This window comes from Astyanax mexicanus, unplaced genomic scaffold (genome assembly GCF_023375975.1).
Source record: "Astyanax mexicanus isolate ESR-SI-001 unplaced genomic scaffold, AstMex3_surface scaffold_48, whole genome shotgun sequence".
NCBI classification, from domain to species: Eukaryota; Metazoa; Chordata; class Actinopteri; order Characiformes; family Acestrorhamphidae; genus Astyanax; species Astyanax mexicanus.
In genome coordinates this window covers 243,382-264,736 of record NW_026040058.1, presented here as the reverse complement: position 1 = coordinate 264,736, position 21,355 = coordinate 243,382, and the positions used below count along the sequence as shown (strand labels likewise).

General features: G+C 38.4%; 1 long non-coding RNA gene across 1 annotated transcript; it reads left to right on the top strand.

The window, feature by feature from the left end:
• Positions 1 to 2,550: 2,550 nt before the first annotated feature.
• On the top strand, positions 2,551 to 5,151 carry LOC125797539 (uncharacterized). The gene is made up of 3 exons (XR_007436370.1): positions 2,551 to 2,800; positions 4,217 to 4,248; positions 4,584 to 5,151. It is a non-coding gene; the product is annotated as an uncharacterized LOC125797539 (long non-coding RNA).
• The last annotated feature ends 16,204 nt before the right edge of the window (positions 5,152 to 21,355 follow it).

The window sequence follows — 21,355 nt, the reverse complement described above, 5'->3', positions numbered from 1 at the left end:
GGTGTCCCAGCTATACATCCTATCTCGATAGTGTCATGAGAGTGTGTGCAACTTATCATGGCTAATCTTCTTTACCTTATTTAGTAATAACTGAGTGATTGATTGAACTGAGGGAAATGCCCATGTACATATATAATCTACAGTTGGCCAGAGTGGGGCGGGGGTGGTCAGAGCTGTCTTCGACTCATACTCTGTATGTCTGTCTCAATGCCTGCTCTCAAAATAAATGTTACTCAAATACATTTGATGTTTTCCTCTTTTAATGAATAATTCCATTACGTAAGTTACCCCAAAAGCTTGATAGCAGTTTTTGCTGCAAAAGGCGGCTCAACCAGTTATTAGGTCTAGAGGGCAACCACTTTTACACACTGCCATGTAGGTTTTATTTTTTCTCACTTAATAATAAAAACCTTCATTTAAAAATTGCATTTTGTATTTACTGTGTTGTCTTTACTAATATTGACTAATATTTAAATTTGTTTGATAACCTGAAATATTTAAGAGTGATAAACATGCAAAAAAAAGAAGAAATGCATACACATTGCATATGCATATCTAAGCTTTTTAAAGGAGAGAGCACATTTTAACCTGAAGAATTAGAACTGAGCTCCTGTATCAGAGAAATTCTGAAATACCTATTAGAGATCATTTCAATAAAAATTTAAATCACAGAGCAGAAAAAGTGGTGGAGTTAACAATAGATGCTAAACTGATATTTAGCATGTCGATGATCCATTGTGCTTGAAATAGAAAATACCTAAGGAGCATGAATTTTTTGCATGTTTGTCAGCAGTGTTGGGAGTAACGGCGTTAAAACTAACGGCGTTACTAACGCCGTTACTTTTTTCAGTAACGAGTAATCTAACTAATTACTCTGACTGTAACTATAACGCCGTTACCATTTCCGACACCCCGTTACTGCACGTTACTTTGGCCGCACTTTTTTTTACTTCGCTTTGCCCTGGTTAACCGATCCTCTGTCCGGTGAACTTGAGCTTCTGGCCGCTGTGCCTGTGGTTTGGCGTGGTGAAGTGAGGCACAATTGTGACGATTTGCTGCTCTAATTAATTCAGTGATTGCCGTGGACAGCCCAAGTTCCGAATTAAGGACGTTAAACTCTTTTTAGCTGCTCCGGTTTTTGTGGTGCTGCTGCTTCCTCTTTTAGAGAAAGCTCCTATTAGCTCCTATTTTTTATTTTATATAAAGCTCTGATGTGATAATCACAATGTTGCTAAGTAACCAATTATTATTGTTCACTACAGCGAACGAAATAGCGAAAATTGAAAGTGAAAAAAACATTTGTGTTAACTGAATCTAATAAAAAAGGTAATTAAAAGGAAAAAACATAACTATCTCGAACTGTATTTTGTGTTTATAAAACTAACTAAAACGAACTGAAATTACAGATAGAATATCCTCATTTTCGTGTTTAATTTATTTATAAGCGCTGTTGTACAGCGGAGTTGTACAGCGGGCGGTGTTGTGCCGAGCGCGCGGCACCTCGTGGTCCTTTAGTTCTTGTGTAAAGCGCTCGCGCTAGCAAGCCCACCCTAAAAACTTACTGAACAGAAAAAATAAAAACAAAATAAAATTAAACTATAATAATAATGAAAAATGTAATCACGTAGCTCTGGGCGCACGTGAACGCCTCCGCGTTTGACTTGCAGCACTGTGTGTAGCTGTTCTTAAAAAAACATTTAAATTAAATAATAGTTCTATGCTTTTATGTTACAGTGTAAATTAACATAATTCTGATTATATTTCGCTCATTCAATCAGCCCGAAAACAGACAGTTTATGGGGCGGATCGGGTCAGGCTCATAATGACAGTTCATGGTTCAGGCTCGGGCAGAACGTGCACGGGCTCCGGCTGGGTCGGGTCGGATTTTTTGCGCCCGATCTAACCTCTATTCCCTTTTGGTGAAGCTGTTATATTAATACCATTTTAACGGGCATTAAATTGTTGTTTTTGTCCATTATTTTGTTTTGTTTATATATACATATTTCCTTTGAGTGTGGCTTGGTTTGTTTAATTTCATCCCCAGACGCGTTTTTCATGTTTTTCAGTATTACAAGTTTTAGTAATTTTCTTTGGTTGTGTGGAGAATTTCGTTTTATTCTTTTGAAATTCTTTAGATTATATTTTTGTCAACATTTTGGGTTTATTTTCGTTTGTTATTTTTCTAATAATAATAGTAAATGCATAATTGATTTTCTTTTTTTGACGGGCGAATAATAAAAAGTAACGCGATAGTTACTTTTACTGGTAACTAATTACTTTTATAGTGGAGTAACTCAGTTAGTAACTCAGTTACTTTTTTGGAGAAGTAACGAGTAACTATAACTAATTACTTTTTCAAAGTAACGTGCCCAACACTGTTTGTCACACTTAAATGTTACGGAACATCAAACCAATTTAGATCTTAGTCAAAGACAACACAGATAAACACAAAATGCTATTTTTAAATGAAGGTGTTTATTATTAAGGAAGAAAAAAAATCCCAACCTACACTGTAAAAAGTGTATTTGAGAAGTAGTTGAAGTAATGTAATACTTTGAATAAATATAATTCATCTCTCTGCTTTAGTGATAAAAGTATACTTTTGTGGATTATATCAACTCAAAAATACACATTGTCCGCTGAACCTAAAATTGTGATTTCAATAAAAGCGCATCTGTTAAGTTTTGCTTGTGCGTCTGACGTCATGACGTCCATGCTTGCTGTGACGTCCACATTTTGGAGATTTTTCTCTGGCAGCTGAACCGCCATTTTTGCTCTCTCCGTTTGGACTTGGAAGAAGGTGAGTCTTAGGCAAATTATCTTATATTTTTCATTAAATAATGTGGAATGTTTGATATGAAGTGATCCACTATAGTTGGTTAATCTGTTTTTACATTTTCGCGAACTCGCTTAACCGAACCAACTATCGCTGTGCATGGCTTTATTGGCTAGTTAGCTCTCGCTCCACCGAACACCGGGCGGGCACAGCGGTGAGGTTTACCTGGCTTCTTTCCCACATATTCCTCACGTTCCACGCGGCACACAGACACTTGCAGAGAGCCAGCTCATATGAACCCGGGTTGGGGCCCGTAGCTGTGCAGTTAGCTAGCTAGCTAGCTAGCTCGTTAGCGCGGTACAATAAACCATGTAGTTAGCTAATATTAGCTTGCTAGCGCAGTCCAATAAGTTAGTTAGCTAGCTCGCTAGCGCGGCCCAATAAGTTAGCTAGCTAGCTCGCTAGCGCGGCCCAATAAGTTAGCTAGCTAGCTCGCTAGCGTGGCCCAATAAGTTAGCTAGCTAGCTCGCTATCGCGGTCCAATAGGTTAGCTAGCTAGCTCGCTAGCGCGGCCCAATAAGTTGTGCAGTTAGCTAGCTAACTCGCTAGCGCGTTCAAATACATTAGCTAGCTCGCTAGCGCGGTCCATCAAACCTTGCAGTTAGCTAATGTTAGCTTGCTAGCGCGGTCCAATAAGTAAGCTAGCTAGCTTTCTAGCACGGCCCAATAAGTTGTGCAGTTAGCTAGCTAACTCGCTAGCGCGTTCAAATACATTAGCTAGCTCGCTAGCGCGGTCCATTAAACCTTGCAGTTAGCTAACATTAGCTCGCTAGCGCGCTCCAATGGGTTGTGCAGTTAACTAGTTAACTCGCTAGCGCGGTCAAATACGTTAGCTAGCTCGCTAGCGTGTCAATTAAACCTTGCAGTTAGCTAATGTTAGCTCGCTAGCACGGTCCAATAGGTTATGCAGTTAGCTAGCTAACTCGCTAGCGCGGTCAAATACGTTAGCTAGCTCGCTAGCGCGTCCATTAAACCTTGCAGTTAGTTAATGTTAGCTCGCTAGCGTGGTCCAATAGGTTGTGCAGTTCCATAGCTAACTCGCTAACTTTTAGAAAAAAAAGTTAGACGGTGTGCTTTACATATATTTGTCTATAGCGCTTTCAAAATAGCAGTGCAGTTAGCTAGCTAGCTCGCTATCGCGGCCCAATAAGCCGTGCAGTTAGCTCGCTAACTTTCAGAAAAGTGGTTAGCTAATACAAGCTGCTGCAGCATCGACCCTTTGCGAATAAGACTGAACTCTGTTAGCTAGCTAGGTAACTTGCTACCTTAGATGTGTTTGACTCGTAGGATAGAAATTAACACCATGTCAAATATATGTTTTTATATAAACGTGTGGGTAATATATTTTTTTTTGTTTGTTTTGATTGTTGGTGAATTCAGGCCTGGGAACACGACTCCTTAGACCACCTAAGGTAAGCTAATTTATGGTGCTCACACATAACATTGTAGTAATCCCAATTCAAATGGGAAAGAATGAAACGGTATAATTACAATTAGACTTTCACTCTGAATTATACAAATGTTCTGAACTTATATTTTTTTATGAGTAAGTTCCCTTTAGTTCACGTGTGAATCAGATAAATTGATTAATGCATACGACAGAACTACTGTAATTTAATTTTTTTTTTTGTAATTAACTTCTCAAATTAGTCTAATCAGCAGCCCTACCTTTTCATTCAAAACGTTTGTATGTAATTTATTGCATACAAAGGCATGCCTAGTAAAGCCCCTTTCTTTGTTCTTCCAGTGTGGTACTGCATGTGGAGATGCAAAGACTGTGGTGGGGATTTTACAAGAAGATCTGAACTGCTGAAGCACTACAAGCTAAATCATAGACATAACGGTCGGGGTCACACCTATCCATGCACTTACTTAAATTGTTCATGTAGACTGAAGACCTGGAATGCCTTACTGAGCCATTTGTCCAGAAATCACCCCGCTCAAAGAACAAATGCCCTATCCACATTCAAATGCCTTGTTTGTGGTTATAATCAACTTTCCAGTGAAAGGGAATATTTCCAACACATCTTTCAGCATCTTAAAAATAAGGAGACTGTAACGTGTGTGTTCCAAAACTGTGAATATAAAACTAACATTTATGAGAACTTTAAAAGCCACAAGTACAGAAAACACTCTGGTACCGTGAACATCTTTAAGCCGGAAATATGTTCTGTGGAAGAATCTAGTGCCAGTGTCACTAATGACACTTCAGATGTGGAAAGTGTAGGGAGCATTGTCAATTTAGATACTGATTTGGGCATTGGGGTTGCTGAAAACTTGGAGAAGGACATTGAACTTAAGATTGCTTCAATCCTCCTTAAGTTACAAAATGTCTATCTTGTGTCTAATGCAGCAGTAGATGAGCTTTTGCAGGAGTTTAGCTATTTAATTGGATCTCTTTCTCTGCCAATTACTCAACAGACTGTTAGCAATGTATTACAAGATCATGGATGCCAGTTTGACATACCACTGGTTGTTGTTGTTCTAGACTGAGGACATTCATCTTCGGAGAGAGTGTGTGCTGAAAGCTCTAATCATCTTCCTGGGTGAAAATGCAGATGACCTGATCAAGGAATATCATGTATGTTTCAACAACCAATATGCGTGTCATCTCTTGTCAGAGAGGAAACTAAATGTTCTAGATTTTCAGCTATCCTGTATCATGTAAAAGAATGATTCTTAACTAATCTGTAACTCTTAAAGTTAAGTGATTTTTCACAAGGAAGCCACCTTGTAATGCTCATTCCTGATTCACACTATACGCAAGTTGGCAGGTTATGTCGTTCAAACTACATGACTGGTCAGCAGCAGAGCAGGATTTACATAAATGTCAATGACCATGCAGAAGATATGTTGGTTCTCTCTTTGCAATCTTGATATTAAACCTGCAGAATGTTTGACGGGTGCCTGTGATTGGTCTGCAATCAGTTGGTGACTGCTCAGAGTGAGCATCTTTCAGCAGTTTACATTTCATGAATAAGCGAGATTGCAAATTTGCCTCTGAGCATTTTTTTTTTTTTTGTTTGCATTGTTGACTGAAAATCCTGTGAAATTGTGAACTATACCTAAATGAGAGATCGGATAAAATACTTATTTTTACAGTAGTTTTTTCTATGTTATGTTTAAAAAATAGACTTTCTTCTTTTCCTCTTTTGACTTTGGCAATCATGAGCTTTGTGGCTGAACATGTATTAAAAACATGGTCCCTTTTGGCTTATTTTAGTGACATCTTTTGTAGCCAATTTATTAAATAATTGTGTAGCCTTAACCTTTCAAAAACTGTGGAAGTAGATAATCCATCTGTGTAGTAATGTCCAAGTTAACGTAAACTGCCACTCAAGCCTCTTTTCCCTTTTTTAGTATACAGTTACTTTGTAATATGAAGTATTTCTAGTATCTATTTTTTTCCCCATGTAACCTTTTTTTAGGACTTGGATGATGCTCAGGGGGACCTGGAACAGCAGACCATTGCTGTGTTTGTCATTCGAAGAGGGGGGGGTGGAGCACAGGAGCCACCAGAAGACGTTGGCATTGTCATTGAGGGTGTGACTGTGTTGCATGAACTGTCCTCAGTGGCCTCAGCTTGTGCCCTGCTCCTAGGTTTGATATATGTGCTTAACCTAGCATATCCAAAACCCCTCCGGTTCAGTTTTGAAGTGCTCCAAAAAAATCATCATGCAACTTGAGCAGCAGAAGATGTCCCCAAAAGTCCAAAACCTCTGTGTTAGACTTTGAAGTTAGCTTACATTAGCTGAGAATTTGTCAATAGGGGGGGTGGGGAGTTCTTCAGTTTTTCAGTTTAAATTTCTTTAGATGTTACAGCTATGTTTGGGCAGTTTATTAGTAACACTGTGGAGCTGCGACTCTCTGCTGCTGCTGTCTTCTCCCAGTAATTTTTTTTTTCTTCTCATTGACAAGTGTACAGTTTTGATGGCTGTTCTTACAGTCTCATTGAATCTCTTATCGGATATGTATCAGATTTCAGTAACTCATGCTGAAGTGGGAAATGGAATTGAATTTCATTTTTTTATTTTTTTCCTGGTAACACAAATACAAAGGATATGGGTTACATGTGACATAAAGGTCCGAGTTGGGACGCATTTACTGGCACAAAACATGTTTTCCTACTGCACTGCAAGAGTTAAGGCTTTTTCACCAATCTTTGTAGGAGCAAGAGTTTTTTGTTGTCCATGTATTTCATTTTAATGCATTTCAAAACCAGTTAAACTGAAACAAAAGGAAGCATATTTTCTTAAAGTGCTCACGGAAATAGTCATGCAACTTAAGCACAGATATTTGGCCTTTTTTCATGTGTTGAATCTTTTCTATGTTTTAACGTACATATTGGATTTGCTCTACCGCAATGTGGAAAAGCCTTAGCTCTGATTATGCGCACATTTTTGCAGGGGCACATTATTGCTTGTTCCAATTGGTTTCTGTTTGGCTATTTTTCGAGAAAGAAACATTTTCTGAGCTGATGGTTTCAATTGTTATAATCGATGTACGAAACTTGAAGTGCCTTAACATGTAGTTTGAAATGATTTGAGAAGCTGGAATTGTGGAATATTTTGATAATTTGTTACTGTTTGTGCTACATTTGTTGACCTCTTAAATTCATATGGGTTCTATGCTATTTTTAAATGTTTAAGCATGTTTTGCATGTGTGTTAAGAGGAAGGGACAAATTACATCTGTTTTATGCAGGTTTTATGCAGATTTTTGAGCTGTGAACTTTGCTTACAGAATAAAATGTGAAACATTGGACTTAAGTGGTGGGTTTTTTTTGTTTTGTTTTTTCCCTAACCAACTTAATTTGTTTTTATTTTTGGACTTAAATTTAATAACATTTAAGAAACTAAAATGCTACCTTATTTGAAATCAGACTTTTAAATTGTGAAGCACAAAAATTTTACTTACTTTACTTTAAGTAAAGCACATATTTAAGTTGGATAAACTGGATAATTTAAGTTGATTTGCCTTAAATTTAAGTTGAGATAATGAAAACTGTCAACTTGAAAGTAATCAAATAATTATGTTGCGCTAACTTAAAGGAATTGTGTTAATCTAACTTATTTATTTAATTTGGAAAAACTTAATTTATTTATGTGTTACCAATTGAAGTAATTTTTTTAAGTTGGTCCAACAATTCTCTTTTTTCAGTGTACATGTCCCTGTGTGAAAAAGTGATTGCCCTCTTGTTAAAACATACCGTCACTGTGGTTTCTGACACCTGAGTACACTGTCTCTAGCCACACCCAGGCCTGATTATTGCCACACCTGGTCTCAATCAAGAAATCACTTAAATAGGACCTGCCTGACAAAGTGAAGTCCACCAAAAGACCCTTAAAAGCTACACTTAATGCCGATATCCAAAGAAATATAGGAACAATTGAGAAATAAGGTAATTGAGATCTATTAGTCTGGAAAGGGTTATAAAGCCATTTCCAAAGCTTTGGGAATCCAGTGAACCACAGTGAGAGCCATTGTCCACAAATGGCGAAGACATGGAACAGTGGTGAACCTTCCCAGGAGTGGCCGGCCGCCCAAAATTGCCGCAAGAGCTCAGCAACGACTTTTGTGACCAAGAAGTCACAAAAGACCCCACAACAACATCCAAAGAACTGCAGGACTCACTTGCCTCAGTTAAGGTCAGTGTTCATGCCTCCACCATCAGAAGGAGACTGGTCAAAAATGGCCTAAATGGCAGAGTTCCTACACGAAAACGAGAAAAGAAGTTCTGCTATCTAAGATCTAAGATCTGGTAAGTGAGATCTGAAACTTCACACCTCTAGTCACAGACCCAACAAACAGGGGGCTGGGTGTCCCAGCTATACATCCTATCTCGATAGTGTCATGAGAGTGTGTGCAACTTATCATGGCTAATCTTCTTTACCTTATTTAGTAATAACTGAGTGATTGATTGAACTGAGGGAAATGCCCATGTACATATATAATCTACAGTTGGCCAGAGTGGGGCGGGGGTGGTCAGAGCTGTCTTCGACTCATACTCTGTATGTCTGTCTCAATGCCTGCTCTCAAAATAAATGTTACTCAAATACATTTGATGTTTTCCTCTTTTAATGAATAATTCCATTACGTAAGTTACCCCAAAAGCTTGATAGCAGTTTTTGCTGCAAAAGGCGGCTCAACCAGTTATTAGGTCTAGAGGGCAACCAATTTTACACACTGCCATGTAGGTTTTATTTTTCTCACTTAATAATAAAAACCTTCATTTAAAAATTGCATTTTGTATTTACTGTGTTGTCTTTACTAATATTGACTAATATTTAAATTTGTTTGATAACCTGAAATATTTAAGAGTGATAAACATGCAAAAAAAGAAGAAATGCATACACATTGCATATGCATATCTAAGCTTTTTAAAGGAGAGAGCACCTTTTAACCTGAAGAATTAGAACTGAGCTCCTGTATCAGAGAAATTCTGAAATACCTATTAGAGATGATTTCAATAAAAAATTAAATCACAGAGCAGAAAAAGTGGTGGAGTTAACAATAGATGCTAAACTGATATTTAGCATGTCGATGATCCATTGTGCTTGAAATAGAAAATACCTAAGGAGCATGGGCATCACCCGCAATAAAGCTTTGTTCCCTTCACATTTCATAATTGCTCATTTGGAACTTAGCTAAACCTATTGCTCAGGTAGCTATCTTGCTAGTTAGCTGTGGGACTCGTACAGAAAAATGACAGAAAAGATACTACCTGGTTATCTGTTTATTTCGCAAGCTCCTTACTATTCACACTTTTCTGCTTAAAATCAGACAGATAAGTATTGAATACTCTTATTAAATAAATATGTATTACAGTTACTACCGTGGTGTGAAAAAGTGTTTGCCCTCTTCCTGAATTTTTTGCATGTTTGTCACACTTAAATGTTACGGAACATCAAACCAATTTAGATTTTAGTCAAAGACAACACAGATAAACACAAAATGCTATTTTTAAAAGAAGGTGTTTATTATTAAGGGAGAAAAAAAATCCCAACCTACATGTCCCTGTGTGAAAAAGTGATTGCCCTCTTGTTAAAACATACCGTCACTGTGGTTTCTGACACCTGAGTACACTGTCTCTAGCCACACCCAGGCCTGATTATTGCCACACCTGGTCTCAATCAAGAAATCACTTAAATAGGACCTGCCTGACAAAGTGAAGTCCACCAAAAGACCCTTAAAAGCTACACTTAATGCCGATATCCAAAGAAATATAGGAACAATTGAGAAATAAGGTAATTGAGATCTATTAGTCTGGAAAGGGTTATAAAGCCATTTCCAAATCTTTGGGAATCCAGCGAACCACAGTGAGAGCCATTGTCCACAAATGGCGAAGACATGGAACAGTGGTGAACCTTCCCAGGAGTGGCCGGCCGCCCAAAATTGCCGCAAGAGCTCAGCAACGACTTTTGTGACCAAGAAGTCACAAAAGACCCCACAACAACATCCAAAGAACTGCAGGACTCACTTACATAGGTTAAGGTCAGTGTTCATGCCTCCACCATCAGAAGGAGACTGGTCAAAAATGGCCTAAATGGCAGAGTTCCTAGACGAAAACGAGAAAAGAAGTTCTGCTATCTAAGATCTAAGATCTGGTAAGTGAGATCTGAAACTTCACACCTCTAGTCACAGACCCAACAAACAGGGGGCTGGGTGTCCCAGCTATATCTCGATAGTGTCATGAGAGTGTGTGCAACTTATCATGTACGGCTAATCTTCTTTACCTTATTTAGTAATAACTGAGTGATTGATTGAACTGAGGGAAATGTCCATGTACATATATAATCTACAGTTGGCCAGAGTGGGGCGGGGGTGGTCAGAGCTGTCTTCGACTCATACTCTGTATGTCTGTCTCAATGCCTGCTCTCAAAATAAATGTTACTCAAATACATTTGATGTTTTCCTCTTTTAATGAATAATTCCATTACGTAAGTTACCCCAAAAGCTTGATAGCAGTTTTTGCTGCAAAAGGCGGCTCAACCAGTTATTAGGTCTAGAGGGCAACCAATTTTACACACTGCCATGTAGGTTTTATTTTTTTCTCACTTAATAATAAAAACCTTCATTTAAAAATTGCATTTTGTATTTACTGTGTTGTCTTTACTAATATTGACTAATATTTAAATTTGTTTGATAACCTGAAATATTTAAGAGTGATAAACATGCAAAAAAAGAAGAAATGCATACACATTGTGTCACGGAATGACCCAGGCAGGGAGACGAGGAGGCGGACACAAGTGCAGGTAAGGGAAAAATGAATAATTTAATAAATAAATAAACAAAAACAAGAAACAAGTAAACACTTAAACATAAAACAGGGAGATACATACAAGGAACTATGGAATAAACTAAATGACTGAAAATAACCAGAAACAAACGAGAGGAACCAGAGAACTAAAACAAACAAACTAGAGATAATAATAATGATAAACAAACAGGGAATATATACAAGGAGCTAAACTAGGAATCAACACAAAGCAGGGGTATGTACAAGGAACTAGGGAACACGGAGCTAAACAAGAAACTAGAAAAACCAAACAAGAAATAAACAAAACTAAACAGGGCAGGGATATATTAACAAGGGAATAAACTAATAAACACAAAGCAGAGTAATATATAGTGATGCTACCCTTGATCCTGAAGCTTCGAGGCGTGTGTTGAAAAAACGACACGCATTGGTTCGAATCACTGAGCCGATTCTTGATTCGTTCTACAAAGATCACGTGACCAATGACGTCCGAAGCTTCATTTCGGCACACAACCACGTGACTGCTTCAGGGAAAGATTCAAAAGCGGCAAATCCTGGCGCGCAGTTCGAGGGTTGTTAGCGGAGATACAGATACAGAGAGCGAGAGAGAGAGAGAGAGACAGATAGATAGATAGATAGATAGATAGATAGATAGATAGATAGATAGATAGATAGATAGATAGATAGATAGATAAGATAGATAAGATAAGATATAGATAGATCATATATAGATAGATAGATAAGATATAGATAGTAGATAATAAAATATTAGAATGGAACCAGTAAGAAAAAGAGGCCGTTCTGAAGTTTGGGAACACTTTGAACTTTTGCCATCAAATAAGGTAGAAAATTATTATTTAGAAAATATAAACTTTGGAAGAAAACTATGCCTTTTAGACATATGGCATTTTATTAGTTCTGTAAGAGTGTACAATAATTATATATATATATATATCCTCATAGTTCAATGTGTGTACTGTCATGGCATACATCCAGTAAAAGTGTTGCCTTATGACAACATATTTTGAAATAATTTTTATACAGAGATGCACACCATTTTTAAATGTTAAAATCCCTGTATGCATTTCCTGGTTTAAAAGTTGTGGATGTTTTGCCTCAGGTGAAGTGCCTAGTCTGCTGCTAAGACATTTTCGAGCAAAACATGAAAACATTCCTTGCCAAAGCCGAACAACTCTGTCAAGTACCCAAGGTATTGCTTACTCTTTTTTATTAGTTTACATATTCTATCCTTCATCGTATGCCACTCATTATTTATTCTTTCTTGTGAATCCTGTGTATTATTTGGCAAAGGTCACCTTCCAACATAGATTGGTATATACACAGTATGCCAAATTCTAGTGAATCACATTACAAATTCTGTACAATTAAACATATGTAACATATCCCTATATTTGTTCAGGGCCAAGACAACAAATGCTTGACAGTGCTTTGGTGAATATGATTGTTAAGGATTTACAGCCCTTCACAATAGTGGATGATGCTGGATTTAGGGAGTTTGTAGGTATCTTGGATCCTACTTATGTCATCCCATCAAGAAAAGCGTTGAAAAGTATGGTGGAAGCGAAGTACACAGAGACAAAAGAAAAGGCCAAAGAAGAGGTGCAGAAAGCCACAGCTGTGAGCCTTACATCTGACATGTGGACATCTATACATATGGATGCATATTTGGCCATCACATGTCACTTTATAAATGAGAAGGATGAGCTATCAACTTTTCTGCTGGGAGTGGGAAAATTCCCAAAGTCTCATTCTGCTGAAAACTTGGCTGAGGTGAAGACAGCTCTGATGGCAGAGTGGGGTATTCAGAAGAAGGTGAGATGTCTTGTGACAGATGCAGCACCTAATATGGTGGCATGCGCAGGACTGTTAAAAATGCGTCACACAATCTGCATTGCACATGCCTTAAATTTGATTGTAAAGAAGGCCATAGATCAAACACCTGGACTGGAGCACATTAGATCAAAGGCCAGAAAGATTGCTGGATATTTCAGATCCAGCACAACTGCCAAAGAAAGACTGTTCCAAATGCAAGGGCAAATGGGTAGGCCTACACTTAAACTCATTCAAGAAGTAGAGACCCGCTGGAACAGCACTTTTGCCATGCTGCAGAGGATGTATCAGCAAAGAGAGCCAGTTGGTGCCGCTTTAGTCACACTGAAGACAGATTTGACACCTTTGACTTCAGAAGAATACCACACCATTAATGAGTGTCTCGGTGTGTTATCTACATTCAATGAAGCAACCACGGAGTTATCCGAGGAACGGAGAGTGTCAGGATCCAAGGTAATTCCCCTCATTCGAATGCTGAGACATGCCTTGAATACAAAGCAGTCACAAGCACAGGATGAAAAGTCAATACAATTGTGCAGCAACCTGTTCAGATTGCTAAATGACCGAGTGTCCTCCTATGAAACAATGAGCATAATGACACTGGCCACTCTTTTAGACCCACGATATAAAACTGTGGGATTCTGTAGCCAGTCTAATGCTTAAGCTGCTGTTAAACGTCTCACAGGAGAATGTGCAACTGTAATAAGGATCCAAGAACAACAAAACACTCCATCTACTTCCAGTGCCACCAGTCAGCCACAATTAGAAGCAACAGTAGCCTCATCCAGTACTACACCTAGCACAGGTACTCCCTATGAAACTTTGTTTTTACTTATAACTGTCATGAAAATGTAGTGCCAAATGCTTTAAGAAATATTTGACTATTATGCTTCTTAATTCTTTCAGGTGAAGGGCTGTGGGATTTGTTGGACAGCCATGTGGTAGAAACCAGGAGAGTAAGAAATGCCACTGCAGATGCCACTGTTGAGGTCCAGAGGTACCTAAGTGATCCAATCATACCACGGACTGAGGATCCCTTGAGATTCTGGGCATCATAGAAAAATGTGTATCCCCACCTTTATCATCTTGCACTGGAGTTTTTATGCACACCAGCCTCCTCTGTCCCGTGTGAGCGGATTTTTTCAAAGGCTGGAGAAGTTGTGACTAAAAAAAGAAACCAACTGAACCCCAGCACTGTGGAAAAAAATTTATTCCTAAATAAAAACTAAATTACACATGTACATAACCACGTCCATTAAATATGTGCCCCCTGCCCCTTACACAAACACCTTCACCTTTATGAGCATACATTTCTTTCATCAAATTCTTCCATATCCCCCATGCAGCATATCTACATGAGCCTTGCCTATGGAAAAATAGGCAATGGACTAGTGATACATGTAAACATGTTACAAACCCTGCTTGGAAAGATGTGAATAATAGTGAATAATATAATTTTAAAATTTGGTATATTAACAGATTAATAACATGGTGAAGGGAAAAAAGCAACAATGTGAATGCAATTAGAATTACAAGTGTAGTTTCTCCAGTGTGCCTTATCAAGGTACATTCTAAGTGTATTATATATTAATTAAAACTATATTACAGTTATGTCTTTTAATATAATGCATTAAATTATCCAGACATCAAAGTATTCTTCCATTTCCTTTTTTCAGTTTTTATTTAAACCTCAAATGTCATGTAAATGCACTGGAACAGATTTAAAAACTATAAAAAGACAAAAAAACGCCCCTCGTCCTTTAAATACACAAAGCACTTTCAGGTTTTGCCCACCAGGTGCCGCTGATGTCCACTGTGTTATGAAGCTCCGAGTAATGAACCTTTTTTCGATACAATTAGGAAAACGGCTTCAGTGCTTCAGAAAGCCCCGGTTTGCCATCACTAGTAATATACAAGGAACTAGGGAACACAGAAATAAACAAGAAACAAGAGATAAACAAAGAACAAGGGCTAAAGCTAAGAAAACGAGGGCTAGGCTAGAAAACACGAGAACGACAAAACAACAGAGGAAGGTGCAAAGACCGACCGAGACAAAGTGGCAGAGGAGGGCTATTTAACAAACAGGAAACACACTAGAATTGGAAACACCTGGGGCAGGGGCGGAGCTACAAATGAGAAACACATGGAAAAGTACTGAGACAGAACACAGGGGCACAGGTCACGTGGGACACACACAGAGACATGAGACAGGGCTAAGACATGACACATTGCATATGCATATCTAAGCTTTTTAAAGGAGAGAGCACCTTTTAACCTGAAGAATTAGAACTGAGCTCCTGTATCAGAGAAATTCTGAAATACCTATTAGAGATCATTTCAATAAAAATTTAAATCACAGAGCAGACAAAAGTGGTGGAGTTAACAATAGATGCTAAACTGATATTTAGCATGTCGATGATCCATTGTGCTTGAAATAGAAAATACCTAAGGAGCATGGGCATCACCCGCAATAAAGCTTTGTTCCCTTCACATTTCATAATTGCTCATTTGGAACTTAGCTAAACCTATTGCTCAGGTAGCTATCTTGCTAGTTAGCTGTGGGACTCGTACAGAAAAATGACAGAAAAGATACTACCTGGTTATCTGTTTATTTTGCAAGCTCCTTACTATTCACACTTTTCTGCTTAAAATCAGACAGATAAGTATTGAATACTCTTATTAAATAAAGATGTATTACAGTTACTACCGTGGTGTGAAAAAGTGTTTGCCCTCTTCCTGATTTCCTGATTTTTTTTTGCATGTTTGTCACACTTAAATGTTACGGAACATCAAACCAATTTAGATCTTAGTCAAAGACAACACAGATAAACACAAAATGCTATTTTTAAATGAAGGTGTTTATTATTAAGGGAGAAAAAAATCCCAACCTACATGTCCCTGTGTGAAAAAGTGATTGCCCTCTTGTTAAAACATACCGTCACTGTGGTTTCTGACACCTGAGTACACTGTCTCTAGCCACACCCAGGCCTGATTATTGCCACACCTGGTGTCAATCAAGAAATCACTTAAATAGGACCTGCCTGACAAAGTGAAGTCCACCAAAAGACCCTTAAAAGCTACACTTAATGCCGATATCCAAAGAAATATAGGAACAATTGAGAAAGAAGGTAATTGAGATCTATTAGTCTGGAAATTGTTATAAAGCCATTTCCAAAGCTTTGGGAATCCAGCGAACCACAGTGAGAGCCATTGTCCACAAATGGCGAAGACATGGAACAGTGGTGAACCTTCCCAGGAGTGGCCGGCCACCCAAAATTGCCGCAAGAGCTCAGCAACGACTTTTGTGACCAAGAAGTCACAAAAGATCCCACAACAACATCCAAAGAACTGCAGGACTCACTTGCCTCAGTTAAGGTCAGTGTTCATGCCTCCACCATCAGAAGGAGACTGGTCAAAAATGGCCTAAATGGCAGAGTTCCTAGACGAAAACAAGAAAAGAAGTTCTGCTATCTAAGATCTAAGATCTGGTAAGTGAGATCTGAAACTTAACACCTCTAGTCACAGACCCAACAAACAGGGGGCTGGGTGTCCCAGCTATACATCCTATCTCGATAGTGTCATGAGAGTGTGTGCAACTTATCATGTACGTAGCAACTTACTGTTGCTACGGCTAATCTTCTTTACCTTATTTAGTAATAACTGAGTGATTGATTGAACTGAGGGAAATGCCCATGTACATATATAATCTACAGTTGGCCAGAGTGGGGCGGGGGTGGTCAGAGCTGTCTTCGACTCATACTCTGTATGTCTGTCTCAATGCCTGCTCTCAAAATAAATGTTACTCAAATACATTTGATGTGTTCCTCTTTTAATGAATAATTCCATTACGTAAGTTACCCCAAAAGCTTGATAGCAGTTTTTGCTGCAAAAGGCGGCTCAACCAGTTATTAGGTCTAGAGGGCAACCAATTTTACACACTGCCATGTAGGTTTTATTTTTTTCTCACTTAATAATAAAAACCTTCATTTAAAAATTGCATTTTGTATTTACTGTGTTGTCTTTACTAATATTGACTAATATTTAAATTTGTTTGATAACCTGAAATATTTAAGAGTGATAAACATGCAAAAAAAAGAAGAAATGCATACACATTGCATATGCATATCTAAGCTTTTTAAAGAAGAGAGCACCTTTTAACCTGAAGAATTAGAACTGAGCTCCTGTATCAGAGAAATTCTGAAATACCTATTAGAGATCATTTCAATAAAAATTTAAATCACAGAGCAGACAAAAGTGGTGGAGTTAACAAAAGATGCTAAACTGATATTTAGCATGTCGATGATCCATTGTGCTTGAAATAGAAAATACCTAAGGAGCATGAATTTTTTGCATGTTTGTCACACTTAAATGTTACGGAACATCAAACCAATTTAGATTTTAGTCAAAGACAACACAGATAAACACAAAATGCTATTTTTAAAAGAAGGTGTTCATTATTAAGGGAGAAAAAAAATCCCAACCTACATGTCCCTGTGTGAAAAAGTGATTGCCCTCTTGTTAAAACATACCGTCACTGTGGTTTCTGACACCTGAGTACACTGTCTCTAGCCACACCCAGGCCTGATTATTGCCACACCTGGTCTCAATCAAGAAATCACTTAAATAGGACCTGCCTGACAAAGTGAAGTCCACCAAAAGACCCTTAAAAGCTACACTTAATGCCGATATCCAAAGAAATATAGGAACAATTGAGAAAGAAGGTAATTGAGATCTATTCGTTTGGAAAGGGTTATAAAGCCATTTCCAAAGCTTTGGGAATCCAGCGAACCACAGTGAGAGCCATTGTCCACAAATGGCGAAGACATGGAACAGTGGTGAACCTTCCCAGGAGTGGCCGGCCGCCCAAAATTGCCGCAAGAGCTCAGCAACGACTTTTGTGACCAAGAAGTCACAAAAGACCCCACAACAACATCCAAAGAACTGCAGGACTCACTTGCCTCAGTTAAGGTCAGTGTTCATGCCTCCACCATCAGAAGGAGACTGGTCAAAAATGGCCTAAATGGCAGAGTTCCTAGACGAAAACGAGAAAAGAAGTTCTGCTATCTAAGATCTAAGATCTGGTAAGTGAGATCTGAAACTTCACACCTCTAGTCACAGACCCAACAAACAGGGGGCTGGGTGTCCCAGCTATACATCCTATCTCGATAGTGTCATGAGAGTGTGTGCAACTTATCATGGCTAATCTTCTTTACCTTATTTAGTAATAACTGAGTGATTGATTGAACTGAGGGAAATGCCCATGTACATATATAATCTACAGTTGGCCAGAGTGGGGCGGGGGTGGTCAGAGCTGTTGTCATATCTTGGCCTCGTCTCGTGTCTCTGTGTGTCTTCCCCACGTGACCTGTACTCCCCTGTGTCTCCCGTCTCAGTACTTTTCCACCTGTTTCTCATTTGTAGCTCCGCCCCTTCCCCAGGTGTTTCCAATTCTAGTGTGTTTCCTGTTTGTTAAATAGAACCCCTGTGCCACTTTGTCTCTGTCGGTCTTTGCACCTTCCCCTGTTGTTTTGTCTCTCTGTGTTTCTCTGCGTTTCATAGCCCTAGTTCTTGCTCCGTGTTTATTTCTTGTTTAGTTTTCTAGTTTCTTGTTTCTTCCTTGTTTCCCCAGTTCCCTGCTTAGTGTTTAGTTCCTTTCTGCTTAGTTTATTTATTATTATCTAGCCTAGTTTTTCCCTGTCTAGTATTAGCTTCTTGTTTGTTTTCCCTTGTAAATATATATCCCTGCCCTGTTTAGTTTTGTTTATCTTCTTGGTTATTCTTGGTAGTTTCTAGTTTCTTTGTGTTCTTACCTCGTTTGTTTCTTTGTTTATTTACTCCCTGTTTGTTTATCATTAGTACTTCTTGTTTTGCTTAATTTATGTTCTCTAGTCTTACTGGTTTGTTTTGGTTATTGGTTATTTGTTTATCTAGTTTCATTTATTTGGTTCACTCCCTTGTTCCTTGTATATATCTCCCTGTTCCGTATTTAAGTGTTTACTTGTTTCTTGTTTCTTTGTTACTTGTTATTTATTTATTAAATTATTATTTATTGATTTCACCCTAACTGCACTTGTGTCCGCTTTCCTCGTCACCCTGCCTGGGTATTCCTGACAGCTGTCTTCGACTCATACTCTGTATGTCTGTCTCAATGCCTGCTCTCAAAATAAATGTTACTCAAAGACATTTGATGTTTTCCTCTTTTAAATGAATAATTCCATTACGTAAGTTACCCCAAAAGCTTGATAGCAGTTTTTGCTGCAAAAGGCGGCTCAACCAGTTATAATAATAGACAAGGGTGAGATGAGGTTTTAGATCTTTATAAAATCTCATGGGTTTAGCATTACAGAAGATCACACACAAAAAACATGTCACAAACAGCATGAATCTTTAATGGCAGTCCCCCCACAGAGATTGCTTGACAAATTTGTTATTTCTGTCCTCTGAGTAACAGTGCTTCTTGGAAATAAATCTTATACCTTTGAAAAGCCTGTTAGTCTCTTTTTAAATGGAGCCACATTTGTAAGGAACATGCATTTTTGGGATGAGCAGCAGAGCTGTGTGTTTAGGGTGTGCCCATAAAAAAATGGCCAAATCTTCTCTGCCAAAGCCAAACAGCTTAAACTAATGGTACCCCAGGTGCAGCAGCTGTGAGCATGGGTCCTGCTACAGTAGTCAGTAGGTCTCTGCAAAATCAAGTTGTGGCTTTATTTAGAGTGAGTCCTGGTACCATCTCCAAACTAAAGGCCGAACTTAGACTAGGCATGTGCCATGCAAGCGAAAGCAGATTGCAGCAACTCCATCCTAAGAAAAGTTTTTACTATTATTTTAGCTCTATTAGATGTTTCATCACTTAGCTTTATTTCCTAACTCGATATGGGGAACAATAGAGAGAGTGTGGCTCATTTTGCCTACTCACACAAGCAGTTACTGCACCTCTGTAAATTTAATTCACGCTCCGTCAATGTTTACATTCCCAAAGAAGTGCAGAAATCGTTCAGAGGATGCAGAGCTGGAGCTAAGACGAAGGCAAAGAGGAGATGTTGCAAGCTATTCATTCTGTCCATCATTATAAGGAACGTGAGGCCTCTCAGAAAAAAAGGGGACGAGTTGAATTCCCTGATCGTGATGCAGAGGGAGTTTTTTGTGAATGCAGTGTGTTTTAATCCTTGAAGCGGTAAAAAAAAGGGAGGATGAGGATGACTGCTTGTGAACAGATAGTGTTACCCGGGACACACAGCTCTGGAAAAAAATTAAGAGACCACTTCAAAATAATCAGTTTCTCTGATGTAACTATTTATAGGTACATGTTAAAATTATAATTGTGGTTTTCATTTAGAAACAAGAACAATACTAACAGTTTTATCTAAGGAAGAATTCAGAATCAATAATTGGTAGAATAACCCACATTTTTAATCACAGCTTTATTGTGTCTCAGCATGCTTTCACTTTATGCCACACCTAGCGCAAAAATTCAAGCAGTTCAACTTTGCTTTCTCTTGATTACTTTCCATAGATTTTCAATGGGCTTCAAGTCTGAATATTGTGCTGGCCATGACACTGTCTTGATCTGGTGGTCCTTCATAATTGATTTAGCTGTGTGGAATTGAGCATTGTGCTGCTAGAGAAAAACAGTCCTCAAAGTTGGGGAACAGAAGGAAGCAAGTTTTCTTCCAGGATAACCTTGTATGCGTCTTTATTCATGCGTCTTTCGCAAAGACCAAACTGCCCAATTCCAGCCTTGCTGAAGCATCCCCAGTACACCTCTGCAGGTCTCCATCTAAACATTTGACGGCCAGATGTTGAGCAAAGCTAAAAATTGTACTTTATTATTTAAGGCCTGCATTATTTAAGGTTTTAAAACACTGTACCTTTTTCATTATTTTGAACCTTTCTCATTTTCTGCAGATAAAAGCTCAAAATGACAATATTTGTATTCATATCTTGGAAGAAATGTTCTCAGTGGTTAAGACACTTATGTTTAATCTGCCATACCTCCACTGGAAAGAATGACCATTACCTGGTTTTGCACAGTGACACCATCTGCAGCAAGATGATGTTTGGAATTTGGAGCTGGTCTGTAGGTCTGTGGGTTGACTATGACTGTTCTCACCATCCTTCTCCTCTGATTATCTGAGATTTTTCTTGTTCTGCCACTTCGAGTCTTAACTAGAACTGTGCCTGTGGTCTTCCATTTCCTCACTATGTTCCACTATGTATCCTTCCCAAACATGGTAAATCCTTCCCATGTTGCCACTCTTCAGAGAAGATGCAAAGAGGAAAAAAACGTGCAACTGGCCACCATAACCCTTAACCATATTTGGATTCACCTGTGTATGTAGGTCAAGGGTCAATGAACTTACCATGCAAATGTTATGTTCCAATAATTAGTGCTAAAGGTACTAAAATCAA